The 13,622-nt window shown below is 44.7% G+C and overlaps 1 protein-coding gene across 13 annotated transcripts in view; it reads right to left on the reverse strand.

Annotated features, from left to right (window-relative positions):
- The window catches only part of PIEZO2 (piezo type mechanosensitive ion channel component 2), a 630,266-nt gene that overhangs the window by 373,080 nt on the left and 243,564 nt on the right, over positions 1-13,622 (reverse strand). The gene's annotated exons all lie outside the window — the stretch shown is intronic.

Here is a 13,622-nt window from a genome sequence, read left to right on the forward strand (position 1 = left end):
TTCTTCAGCTTCTCCTTCTGACAGTCCGTGGACCACTCGGATGTTATCTGACTGCGGTCCAATTTTTTCACAGACCCTTAGGGGTACTTTGCACGTTGCGACATCGCTACTGCGATCTCGTCGGGGTCAAATCAAAAGTGCCGCACATCCGGCGCCGGTATCTACGTCGCAACGTGTAAAGCCTAGGAGAGAAGATGAACGAGCGTGAAACAGTCAAAAATTGGTGATCTGTGTCACGTCGTTAATTTTCATAATGTCGGTGTGTCCGCAGGTACGATGTTGTTTGTCGTTCCTGCAGCTCCACACATCGCTGTGTGTGAAGCCGCAGGACCGACAAGCATCTCCTTACCTGCGCCCGCCGTCCACCGGCAATGCGGAAGGGAGAAGGTGGGCGGGATGTCATCTCCGCCCCTCCGCTTCTATTGGCGGCCTGCCATGTGACGTCGCAGTGAAGCCGCACGACCCGCCCCCTTAGGAAGGAGGCGGGTCACCGGCCAGAGCGACGTCGCACGGCAGGTAAGTGCGTGTGAAGCTGCCGTAGCGATAATGTTCGCTTCGGCAGCTATCACAAGATATCGCAGTTGCGACGGAGGCAGGTACTATCGCGCTCGGCATCGCTACCATCGACTAGCGATGTCGCAGCGTGCAAAATACCCCTTAGACTTGCATTGCTGACTTTGATCTGACTCTCAAATCAATATCGAATAAATCCAAGATTTTACACGAATCACACAGTCTGCAAAAAAAATCACGAACATGTATATGGCACCATAGACTCTCAGTATGAGTGCTGTCCCTAAAAACCACAGATAGCAATCGTACATGAAAAAAGACTGAATGAGGCCTTTGTATAAAGTTAATTAAAGAGGACCAACCACTAGGATGTTCATATATAAACTAAAGCCAGTGCTATGCTGGTGCTATAATGCTGATTCTAAACATACATTTAGTTGTGAGATCGGATGTATACTTTCTGAAAAACAAGCAAGTAAAGTTTGTGAAATGCACTGTTTCTTGGTTAATAGGTGCTGCATAATATATAATATGTGGGTCCGGTTTTGCTAGTTATTCCCATCCCTGTCTACCTGCTTGTCCTTCCTCCTCCTGTCTGTTATTACATAGGGAGGAAGGACAGGAGGGAGGAAGGACAGGCAGGCAGACAGAGGCGGGAATAACTAGCAAAACCTGACCCACATATTAGATATTCTGCAGCACCTATCAATCAAGTAACAGTGCATTTCACAAACTTTACTTGCCTATATTTCAGAAAGTATACATCCGATCTCACAAATAAAGGTATGTATAGAATCAGTATCATAGTGCCAGTATAGCACTGGCTTTAGTTTATATAGCAAAATCCTGGTGGTTTGGTCTCTTTAAGCGTGAAAGTTTTTAGTTTATGAGTGTGAATAAAAGACATTATTATATTTGTGTAATTTCACATTTGTAATTGTTGCTGATACCAATTTATAGTTTTATAACTGATACTTACATTGCAGAAAATAGATGCAGTGCTGGAAATTTCTGTGGTTATAGACCGTAACTAAATAGTTTAAATTTAGTTTCTTTCATTTAAATGGAACCTGTCTGGTGAGAATTCCCTGCCTAAAGGCCCCGTCACACTAAGCAACATCGCTAGCAACATCGCTGCTAACGAACAACTTTTGTGACGTTGCTAGCGATGTTGCTGTGTGTGACATCCAGCAACAACCTGGCCCCTGCTGTGAGGTCGTTGGTTGTTGCTGAATGTCCTGGGCCATTTTTAGTTGTTGCTGTCCTGCTGTGAAGCACAGATCGCTGTGTGTGACAGCGAGACAGCAACAACTAAATGTGCAGGCAGCAGGAGCCGGCTTCTGCGGAGGCTGGTAACCAATGTAAACATCGGGTAACCAAGAAGCCCTGTCCTTGGTTACCCGATATTTACCTTTGTTACCAGCCTCCGCCGCTCTCACTGTCAGTGCCGGCTCCTGCTCTGTGCACATGTAGCTGCAGGACACATCGGGTTAATTAACCCGATGTGTGCTGTAACTAGGAGAGCAAGGAGCCAGCGCTCAGTGTGCGCTGCTCCCTGCTCTGTGCACATTTAGCTGCAGCACACATCGGGTAATTAACCCCATGTGTGCTGTACTAGGAGAGCAGGGAGCCAGCGCTCAGTGTGCGCTGCTCCCTGCTCTCTGCACGTGTAGCTGCGTGAGCTGGTAACCAAGGTAAATATCGGGTTGGTTTCCCGATATTTACCTTAGTTACCAAGCGCAGCATCTTCCACGCGCCGCTGGGGGCTGGTCACTGGTTGCTGGTGAGCTCACCAGCAACTCGTGTAGCGACGCTCCAGCGATCCCTGCCAGGTCAGGTTGCTGGTGGGATCGCTGGAGCGTTGCAGTGTGACATCTCACCAGCAACCTCCTAGCAACTTACCAGCGATCCCTATCGTTGTTGGGATCGCTGGTAAGTTGCTTAGTGTGACTGGACCTTTAGTTAAGGCAGATCAGAAGGGGGTTAGAATTACCATTCAGATCTTCTCATTGTCAAGGGTATCAGTCAACAGTAAACAAAAAAAAATACCATTATTATGTTGTTTTGTTCCAGTTCTCTGGCGAAGAGATACAGCAACCGCTATTTTCCAATTGTATCACCTGTTCAATTAATTGATCAGCACAATCAAAGGCCAAATGGGACATCAAACAAGTAGACAGTGGTAATGTCTGAAGTACAGTCGTGACTGCTCAGTGCCGTGCCCTACCCCAATGATTAGAATGGAGTAAGGCGCAGTACGACTATGTTATTTTCTGATTTCACCGCTAGCTGAAACCAATAAGACTGATCTGGAAGATGATTCCAACCTCCAGACTGCTCTGCATTACTTAGAAAATTCCATATTGCCAGATATAGGTGCTTTTATGTGGAATGAGTTGTATTTTTTCATTATACCAATTTGGGGTACAAATACCATATTGACTAATGTTGCAATCATAAGGTTATCATTAGCGAATGTCTATAATGTTTTGTTATACTAATTATACCAAAGTACTAACAGGCAACACCATAGCATATAGTTAAAGGGAATCTGTCAGTTGGCAAAAAGACACTGAATCCAAAAATGTATAACTTTCTCTACTGGGGCAGAAGTTGTGACACAATCAGAGTTTTTAGATTTAGCAATGCAGCAGACCTCAGAAAGGTAACCCGCCCAAAATAGGCTCTGCATGTACAAAGTCTATAGGTGCTAATCAGAGGGGGAGTGCGCATGGTCAGACTAATGTCCAGGTGATAAATCCTTCACTATAAGTACACAGCACAGTAGGGTAATACATGACACATCTTGAACTCTGCGTGTCGGCCTCTATCTCCTGCTGTCTTCACATTACATAGCAAAAACCTTGTGACTGATTTCCTTTAATCCTTCATGGCCTAGGATGTATCGGTACGTCCTAAATCATGAAAGGGTAATCACCGCCGGCTGCTGTGGTGAGCCGGCGGTGATCCCTGGACATGTCTGCTGATTTCAGCAGCAGACATGTGCGGCTAACAGGTGCAGGTGGATCCGCAATCCACCTGTGCCTGTTAACCCCTTAGATTGCAGTCAAAATGTGACAGTGCGATTTAAATGCCAGCATCGGGTAATGTGCACTTACCCGCCGCCATCGGAGGCCCGTGACGTGATCATGGGGAGCCGATGGTTGCCATGGTAGCGATGGGTCATGTGATGACTCCTGTTGCTATCATGACATAGTTCCTGTTAGAGCCGACAAAGCAGCAGCACAAACAGGAATGCTGCATTTCTGCTGATTAGAGCAGTGCAGCTCTGATCAACAGAAATGAACAAGCAATTAGACTGCTGATCTTTATAGTCTCCTAGGGGAACTTGTAAAATTTAAAAAAAGGTTTTAAAAAAAATGATAAAATAAAAGTTCAAATACCCTCCATTTGCCCCACTGAAATTTAAACAAAAAAAATAATGCCCGATTAAAATATAAAATCATTTAACCTGATCGGTAAATGGAACGGCGCAGATAAAAAAAATTCCAAATGCCAAAATTATGGTGTTTGGTTGTCGCAAATTTTACAAAAAATGCAATATCAGGCGATCAAAATGTAGCATCTGCACACAAAGAGTACCATTAAAAATGTGCCAGCTCAAGACGCAAAAAATAAGCTGTCACAGAACCACATGTCTCGAAAATTAAGAACGCTACGGGTCATGGAAAATTGTGGAAAAAGTGTGCCACTTTTTTTGGACAAACTTCTGAATGTTTGTTTAACCCCTGAGATAAAAGTAACCCTTTACATGTTTCGTATCTACAAAACCAAATCATACCGACCCAAGTGAACATGGTAAATAAAATACCCCAAAACAATTGTGCACTTCTTTTGCAATTTTTCTGCACTTGGAATTTTTTTTGCCATTGTCAGTAGACTTTATGGTAAAACTCATGGTTTCATTTAAACGTACAACTCGTTCTGCAAAAAAACAAGCCCTCACATGGCAAGATTGACGGAAAAATAAAAAAGTTATGGCTCTCAGAAAAAGGGGAGCAAAAAAACAAAAATGAAAAATCGCCTGGTCATGAAAAGGTTAAGGAAGAGTTGGGTACCTTTGTTAGATTTCTGAGTGTAACGACAGCGCATTGATACACAATACATTGTACTTTGTGGGGCACTAGTGGGGAAAAACATGTAGCTCCAACCTGTGATTAACCATCTAGATGTAGTAGGATATGGCTATATTTCAAAGATGACAACTGTTAGGATATTGCAAATGTAGCTCCTATGCTGTTGCCATCCACTGTATATAATGTTACGTCAATCTGTCCATGTCTATTATGTAGTAGAGTTCAGAAAGCTAATTGTTCATTGACAATGCGCTGTTTATCAAACGAGCAGATGTGGTTGGTCTAGCAGGCAGTGAGCTGTAGTCTGGGTAGTGATAATCACCTGGTGATAAAACCTTCATTGTAAGTAAACAATACACTGACTGATAAGTGACACGTTGCTGAATTCAGTATTTTAACCCATGCATCATGCTGTCCTCAAATTATATAGCAAAAACCTGTCATCAGATTCTGAGTGAGTGCCAAACATCCCTTCTAAAGTAAGAGCTTCATAGGTAAAACAATTCAGCACATACATAAAACACTTAACACAGTCAGAGCCTTCATAAAATAGATAAGTGATATTGCCACACAGTGTACTTACAAATAGATGAAATACTGTTCCCATAACTAATGCAACCATATCAAATCCTAAATAATGCAGTCATATGTACAAGTACATAATGAAAAGTCCATATAAAAACATTCATGCCTTGTCTCAAGTTGTGACGGGATCACTAGGGAAAGGGGAGCCTAAACTGATCCTCAAGCTAGGGGAACTCTAGCTGATCCTGATCCCAAAGGTAGATCTCAAGGTGACGATGCTTGGGCCACATTCCTTGCCCTAGCTCTTGAACAACCCTGGCTTAGTGGCCCCCCTCCCTCCACAAAGTAGAGGGCCAGGACAGGAGTGGTTAATCCCACACGAAAAAAAAGACGGGGGAAAACCAAAATTCAAACCGACACCAATCACTCACAGTGGTATAGACTATATGTGATCAGGAGGAAACTAAAGGAAGGGAGGAAATAATCAGACTAGAGTATTTCCACAACACCCCAAACAGCACACAGAAGTTCAACAGCAACTGTATAACAAAGCACAAGGACCAGGATCACATAAAGCTATAAGAGGCATGGGAGACCAGGCTCCACCATATTAAAAGGGGTGGAGGCGACTGTGATAGGTCTCCTGAAATATGTGACTTAAGCAGCAATCCACAGGCTAGCAGAAATTAACTCCCACAAGCCCGATTGCTAACGAGAGAACAGCTGGTCGACACCAGAGCCTGTCTGTGCATCTCAAAAGTAGCATCATGTGGAATTTCCGACTGCTGTGTGAACAGCATCAGATATAACCTGACACTCGGTGACTTTGAGCAAGACACTGTGACATACCTCGAGTTATAGCATCATCAGAATACGCCTTTAATTAATGTGATAAAAAATAGATCTTTAAAACCTATGGTGTTGAATGCCACATGTAAACAGTAGGTTCTCTTTAACTCCTTACGGACATATGATGTACTGGTACATCATAATCCAGCTCCCTGACCTTGATGCGGCTACCAAGCTGAGTTTGCATGTTTCCCAGCAGATGATGGCTGGTATTTCAGCAGTTATCTGCCTCTAACAGCTGTGGATGGAGAGGAACTACACCTGTGGGTGTTAATCTGTTAAATGTAAATTATACAAAAAAATGAATAACAGGAGATCAAAACATTTTAGCTACCCCAAAATTATATTAATAAAAATATTGTCTCTAGGCGCAAAAAAAAAACAAAACAGGCCCTTAAATAAGTCCATATCCAAAAAAAAAAATGTAAACAGCTCTTGTAAAATGGTGGCAAGAGAATTTTTTTCGCTCGATCGTTTTGTAAAGATTGGGATCGAGATAACATGAACTTGCGGCCGATCACCGAACACGGGCTTTACAGTTATGGGATGGAGGGTGGGGGGGCTGTAAAATAAAGAATATAGTTAATAATAAACATTGTTATTATACTTACAGGTCCCGCAACACGTCCTGCAGACTCTGTCTCCCGACCGCTTCTGCTTCCGAGTCCGATCATTGCTGTGCCCCCGGGTTAAAGGACCTTCCATGACATCATAGCCATGTGACCAGTCTGGTGTGAATGTTGTACAGCGAGAAGCAGGCTGACAGTGAGGGTATGATTGCACTTGCGTCTTGCATGCCATCACCCCACACGGCCTGATGCTCTCAGGACAGGAGCGCCTCAGCTGCATGGAAATACATGCAGCTGACCCGCTTCTGTCTGGAGATTGTGCGCCGTGATACGATGCGACACTCGCACAGTGACAGTAAAACTTCAGTTAACAGGACCTTCAATGACGACATAGTCATGTGACCAGTCTGTAAGCCAATGTCTGTACAACATTCACACCAGACTGGTCACATGGCTATGATGTCATGCAAGGTTCTTTAGGCAGTGCTGCTTACCGGGGGGCACAGCAATGTTTGGAGGCAGAAGCAGAAGCGGCCAGGAAACAGAGTCTGCAGGACGCTTCGCGGGACGGGTAAGGATGATCATAATGTTTTTTAATAATGTGCTTTTTTTTTTTTTTTTTTACAGCCCCTGGACCCGATCTGGACCCGATCTGTAACAAGAGCGATCGGGATCGTGTACACGATCACTATGTGCCCCTGAGAAGTTGTTGAGAATCATATTGCCAGGTCATTTTTACTGAAAATTAAAGTTATAAATAAAAAAAAACAAAAACAAAACACAATTCTGGCATTGCGCTTTTATTGCTACTTCACAAAAACTTGGAATGTTTTACCTGCTTTCCAGTATAACACATGGTAATATGGATGATATCATTTAAAAGTACAACTCGTCCCACAAAGAAACAAGCCACCATATGGCTATGTACATGAAAAATAAAAACTATGGCTCTTGGAATAAGGGGAGGAATAAACAAAAGTGCAAAAACAGGAAATTGCCTGGTCTTGAAGGGGTTAAAACACTTTAAATTTACAAAATTTTTATTGGCCTTTGCTATGATGATTAACTTTGCTGCATCTTCGGTTAAGAGTAGAGTTGAGCGCGGTTCGTGGTTCGTGGTTCTCCAGTTCGCGGCTCGAGTGATTTTGGGGCATGTTCTAGATCGAACTAGAACTCGAGCTTTTTGCAAAAGCTCGATAGTTCTAGAAACGTTCGAGAACGGTTCTAGCAGCCAAAAAACAGCTAAATCCTAGCTTGGTTTCTGCTGTAATAGTGTAAGTCACTCTGTGAATCAAACTATTATCACATTTCAGTGTATAGTGTGCGTGAACAGCGCCTTCAGATCACTGCTGTTTCTATAATGGCGATCGCCATTTTTTTTTTTTTTTTTTCTTGTCTTCCTTCCCTAAGCGCGCGCGTCTTGTGGGGCGGGCCAGCATGTCAGCCAATCACAGACACACACACACCTAAGTGGACTTTGAGCCAGAGAAGCAACGGCATGTGTGATAGGATCTGCATGTCACATGTCCCTGCATTATAAAACCGGACATTTTCTTCACGAACGCCATTATCTGCCTTCTGCGTCTTTGGTGTCAGACATCAGTGTCGCAGCTCCGTCCTCCTGAGTCCTATAGCCGATACAGCTGTATGCGCTGCATACACAGCGTTAGACAGCTTAGGGAGAGCACATTCTAGCAGTCCTTTTAAGGGCTCAAAGCGGCAGGGTCAGAGAGCCATAAGTGACAGGTCCTGCAAACAGCAACAGCGTCTGTGTAGCCCAGGTCAGGGATTTCCTCCCTGCATTTCACCATTAGGAGGGAATAGAAAGGCAGGCTTCCATTCCTCTACCCAGAGCACCACAATCCTGCCACTGTACCCTCTTGTCCTCTGCACACTCCAACTCATTCTAAGTAAGCCATTATACTAGCAAACATTCAGTGTACCTAGTGGCATCCTATACGTGGCTGTTGGACTTTGCTATAGTCCCACTAGTGCAAAGACATTTGCAGAGCACGTCTGCCTGCATTGCACACTACAACTTTTTTAAACTAAGCAATTTTACTAGCAAACACTCAGTGTACCTAGTGGCATCCTATACGTGGCTATTGGACTTTGCTATAGTCCCACTAGTGCCAAGACATTTGCAGAGCGCATCTGCCTGCGTTGCACACTCCAACGAATTATAACTAAGCCATTATACTAGCACACACTCAGTGTACCTAGTGGCATCCTATACGTGGCTATTGGACTTTGCTATAGTCCCACTAGTGCAAAGACATTAGCAGAGCACATCTGCCTGCATTGCACACTCCAAGTTTTTTAAACTAAGCAATTTTACTAGCAAACACTCAGTGTACCTAGTGGCATCCTATACGTGGCTATTGGACTTTGCTATAGTCCCACTAGTGCAAAGACATTTGCAGAGCACGTCTGCCTGCATTGCACACTACAACTTTTTTAAACTAAGCAATTTTACTAGCAAACACTCAGTGTACCTAGTGGCATCCTATACGTGGCTATTGGACTTTGCTATAGTCCCACTAGTGCCAAGACATTTGCAGAGCGCATCTGCCTGCATTGCACACTCCAACTAATTATAACTAAGCCATTATACTTGCACACACTAAGTGTTTTTTAGTGGCATCCTATACGTGGCTATTGGACTTTGCTATAGTCCTACTAGTGCCAAGACATTTGCAGAGCGCATCTGCCTGCGTTGCACACTCCAACTAATTATAACTAAGCTATTATACTAGCACACACTCAGTGAACCTAGTGGCATCCTATACGTGGCTATTGGACTTTGCTATAGTCCCACTAGTGCCAAGACATTTGCAGCACGTCTGCCTGCGTTGCACACTCCAACTAATTATAACTAAGCCATTATACTAGCACACACTCAGTGTACCTAGTGGCATCCTATACGTGGCTATTGGACTTTGCTATAGTCCCACTAGTGCCAAGACATTTGCAGCACGTCTGCCTGCGTTGCACACTCCAACTAATTATAACTAAGCCATTATACTAGCACACACTCAGTGTACCTAGTGGCATCCTATACGTGGCTATTGGACTTTGCTATAGTCCCACTAGTGCCAAGACATTTGCAGCACGTCTGCCTGCGTTGCACACTCCAACTAATTATAACGAAGCCATTATACTAGCACACACTCAGTGTACCTAGTGGCATCCTATACGTGGCTATTGGACTTTGCTATAGTCCCACTAGTGCCAAGACATTTGCAGCACGTCTGCCTGCGTTGCACACTCCAACTAATTATAACTAAGCCATTATACTAGCACACACTCAGTGTACCTAGTGGCATCCTATACGTGGCTATTGGACTTTGCTATAGTCCCACTAGTGCCAAGACATTTGCAGCACGTCTGCCTGCGTTGCACACTCCAACTAATTATAACTAAGCCATTATACTAGCACACACTCAGTGTACCTAGTGGCATCCTATACGTGGCTATTGGACTTTGCTATAGTCCCACTAGTGCCAAGACATTTGCAGCACGTCTGCCTGCGTTGCACACTCCAACTAATTATAACTAAGCCATTATACTAGCACACACTCAGTGTACCTAGTGGCATCCTATACGTGGCTATTGGACTTTGCTATAGTCCCACTAGTGCCAAGACATTTGCAGCACGTCTGCCTGCGTTGCACACTCCAACTAATTATAACTAAGCCATTATACTAGCACACACTCAGTGTACCTAGTGGCATCCTATACGTGGCTATTGGACTTTGCTATAGTCCCACTAGTGCCAAGACATTTGCAGCACGTCTGCCTGCGTTGCACACTCCAACTAATTATAACTAAGCCATTATACTAGCACACACTCAGTGTACCTAGTGGCATCCTATACGTGGCTATTGGACTTTGCTATAGTCCCACTAGTGCCAAGACATTTGCAGCACGTCTGCCTGCGTTGCACACTCCAACTAATTATAACTAAGCCATTATACTAGCACACACTCAGTGTACCTAGTGGCATCCTATACGTGGCTATTGGACTTTGCTATAGTCCCACTAGTGCCAAGACATTTGCAGCACGTCTGCCTGCGTTGCACACTCCAACTAATTATAACTAAGCCATTATACTAGCACACACTCAGTGTACCTAGTGGCATCCTATACGTGGCTATTGGACTTTGCTATAGTCCCACTAGTGCCAAGACATTTGCAGCACGTCTGCCTGCGTTGCACACTCCAACTAATTATAACTAAGCCATTATACTAGCACACACTCAGTGTACCTAGTGGCATCCTATACGTGGCTATTGGACTTTGCTATAGTCCCACTAGTGCCAAGACATTTGCAGCACGTCTGCCTGCGTTGCACACTCCAACTAATTATAACTAAGCCATTATACTAGCACACACTCAGTGTACCTAGTGGCATCCTATACGTGGCTATTGGACTTTGCTATAGTCCCACTAGTGCCAAGACATTTGCAGCACGTCTGCCTGCGTTGCACACTCCAACTAATTATAACTAAGCCATTATACTAGCACACACTCAGTGTACCTAGTGGCATCCTATACGTGGCTATTGGACTTTGCTATAGTCCCACTAGTGCCAAGACATTTGCAGCACGTCTGCCTGCGTTGCACACTCCAACTAATTATAACTAAGCCATTATACTAGCACACACTCAGTGTACCTAGTGGCATCCCATACGTGGCTATTGGACTTTGCTATAGTCCCACTAGTGCCAAGACATTTGCAGCACGTCTGCCTGCGTTGCACACTCCAACTAATTATAACTAAGCCATTATACTAGCACACACTCAGTGTACCTAGTGGCATCCTATACGTGGCTATTGGACTTTGCTATAGTCCCACTAGTGCCAAGACATTTGCAGCACGTCTGCCTGCGTTGCACACTCCAACTAATTATAACTAAGCCATTATACTAGCACACACTCAGTGTACCTAGTGGCATCCTATACGTGGCTATTGGACTTTGCTATAGTCCCACTAGTGCCAAGACATTTGCAGCACGTCTGCCTGCGTTGCACACTCCAACTAATTATAACTAAGCCATTATACTAGCACACACTCAGTGTACCTAGTGGCATCCTATACGTGGCTATTGGACTTTGCTATAGTCCCACTAGTGCCAAGACATTTGCAGCACGTCTGCCTGCGTTGCACACTCCAACTAATTATAACTAAGCCATTATACTAGCACACACTCAGTGTACCTAGTGGCATCCTATACGTGGCTATTGGACTTTGCTATAGTCCCACTAGTGCCAAGACATTTGCAGCACGTCTGCCTGCGTTGCACACTCCAACGAATTATAACTAATTTACATTGTCAGGGATATTTATTCTTTATTATTCTGCTGTTAATAAAGCTAGACCACCACTGCAATCTTCACCACCTCTCAATTTTTACTACCACATTTTCAGTCCACAATCTTGTCGCAATCAACATGAGTGGCAAAATGACAGATGCTGGTGGAAAGGGGAAGAGGCGTGGTGGAAAAGGCAAAAAAGGTTTTGTCAGTGGGGAAGGTGCCAAAGCTCCATTATCATCTGCTGAAGATAGACCATCTACTAGCAAAAGTAAGATGTCTACTACTTATTGTGGACAATCCGATGTGCTCCCTTTTTTACGGACACGAACAAGAGGAACAAAGGTAGATGATGGGCAAAAAAGGAAAATGCTTGAATGGATCTCAAGTGGTCCAACAAGTGCCCTCTCAGCCACTTCAAGTACCGCATCCAAAAAACACCATTCCTCTGAGTTGTCATCCCAATCACACTTGATTTCTCCCAGCTCTGAAGTCTCCATCAGCCCTGCACAGTATGGTGGAACTGAGATGGCTGAGTCTGCAGAGCTGTTCAGTCACACTATAGCCTGGGAATCAGAGGTCTGCTCCCAAGCTACAGTGAGTACAGAACAGGAAATGGTCTGCAGTGATGCCCAGAACCTTTGTGACTCAGATTCAGGCCGTGAGGACCAAGTTTCTGAGCATAATGTTGACCCTTTGTCACAAACTGTAACACCTGTGGTTATAGACAATGAGGAACATACTGATGAAGATGAGACGCAGATACCCGATTGGGATGACAACTTAAATATTCGGTCAGGGCAAGAAGAGGCTCGGTCTGAGGGGGAGGGGAGTGCGAACACAACAATTGATGATGACGTTCTAGATCCCACCTACTGTCAACCCCCAGTCAGGCACTCGAGGAGGTCAACAGAGGCGGTGGAGGAGGATGCAACCGACGACGAAGTTACCTTGCGCCTTCCTGGTTAGAGTCGGAGCACTGGTAGCACGTCTACAACTGCATCCTCAGCCACCACTCTGCCTATGAGCATTATTCGGGGTGGATCAACAGGTCGCATGGCCTCTAAGCCTTGCCTAGCCTGGGCCTTTTTTCACATCGAAAAAGATCGCCCAACTCATGTGATATGTAACATTTGTCATGATTCTGTTAGTAGAGGTCAAAACCTCAGCAGTTTGACAACTTCTTCCATGAATCGTCACATGAATAAATATCATAAGTCCCGGTGGGAAGCTCACCGTGCTGCAATGCCGGCTAGCGGAGCGAACCATCCACCGCCCGCCCCTTCCAGTGCATCCGCGCGCTCTTCATCTTCTAGGACTGTGGGGACAGCTGTCACACCTGTTTTTCCACGCAAAACTTCCACCACTGTAACCGCAACAGGCAGTTTGCTTGTAAGGTCGTCAGTTGGTTTGGAAGGGGAAACAAGTGAGTGTGTACAGCTCTCTCAGACATCGATAGCACCAACGTTGGATGAAGGCAACATCATGTCTCCGCCTGCACTTTCCTCACAAACCTGCATTTTTCCAGGGACACCCTACTCAACACCGTCTACACACAGCAGCCAGATCTCTGTCCCTCAGATGTGGTCAAATAAAAGGCCACTTCCTCCGACCCATGACAAAGCTAAGAGGTTGACTCTATCCCTCTGTAAGCTGTTGGCTACCGAAATGCTGCCTTTCCGCCTAGTGGACACACAGGATTTTAGAGACCTTATGTCTGTCGCTGTGCCCCAGTACCAGATGCCTAGTCGCC

This window comes from Anomaloglossus baeobatrachus, chromosome 6, assembly GCF_048569485.1.
Source record: "Anomaloglossus baeobatrachus isolate aAnoBae1 chromosome 6, aAnoBae1.hap1, whole genome shotgun sequence".
In the NCBI taxonomy this organism is placed as follows: Eukaryota; Metazoa; Chordata; class Amphibia; order Anura; family Aromobatidae; genus Anomaloglossus; species Anomaloglossus baeobatrachus.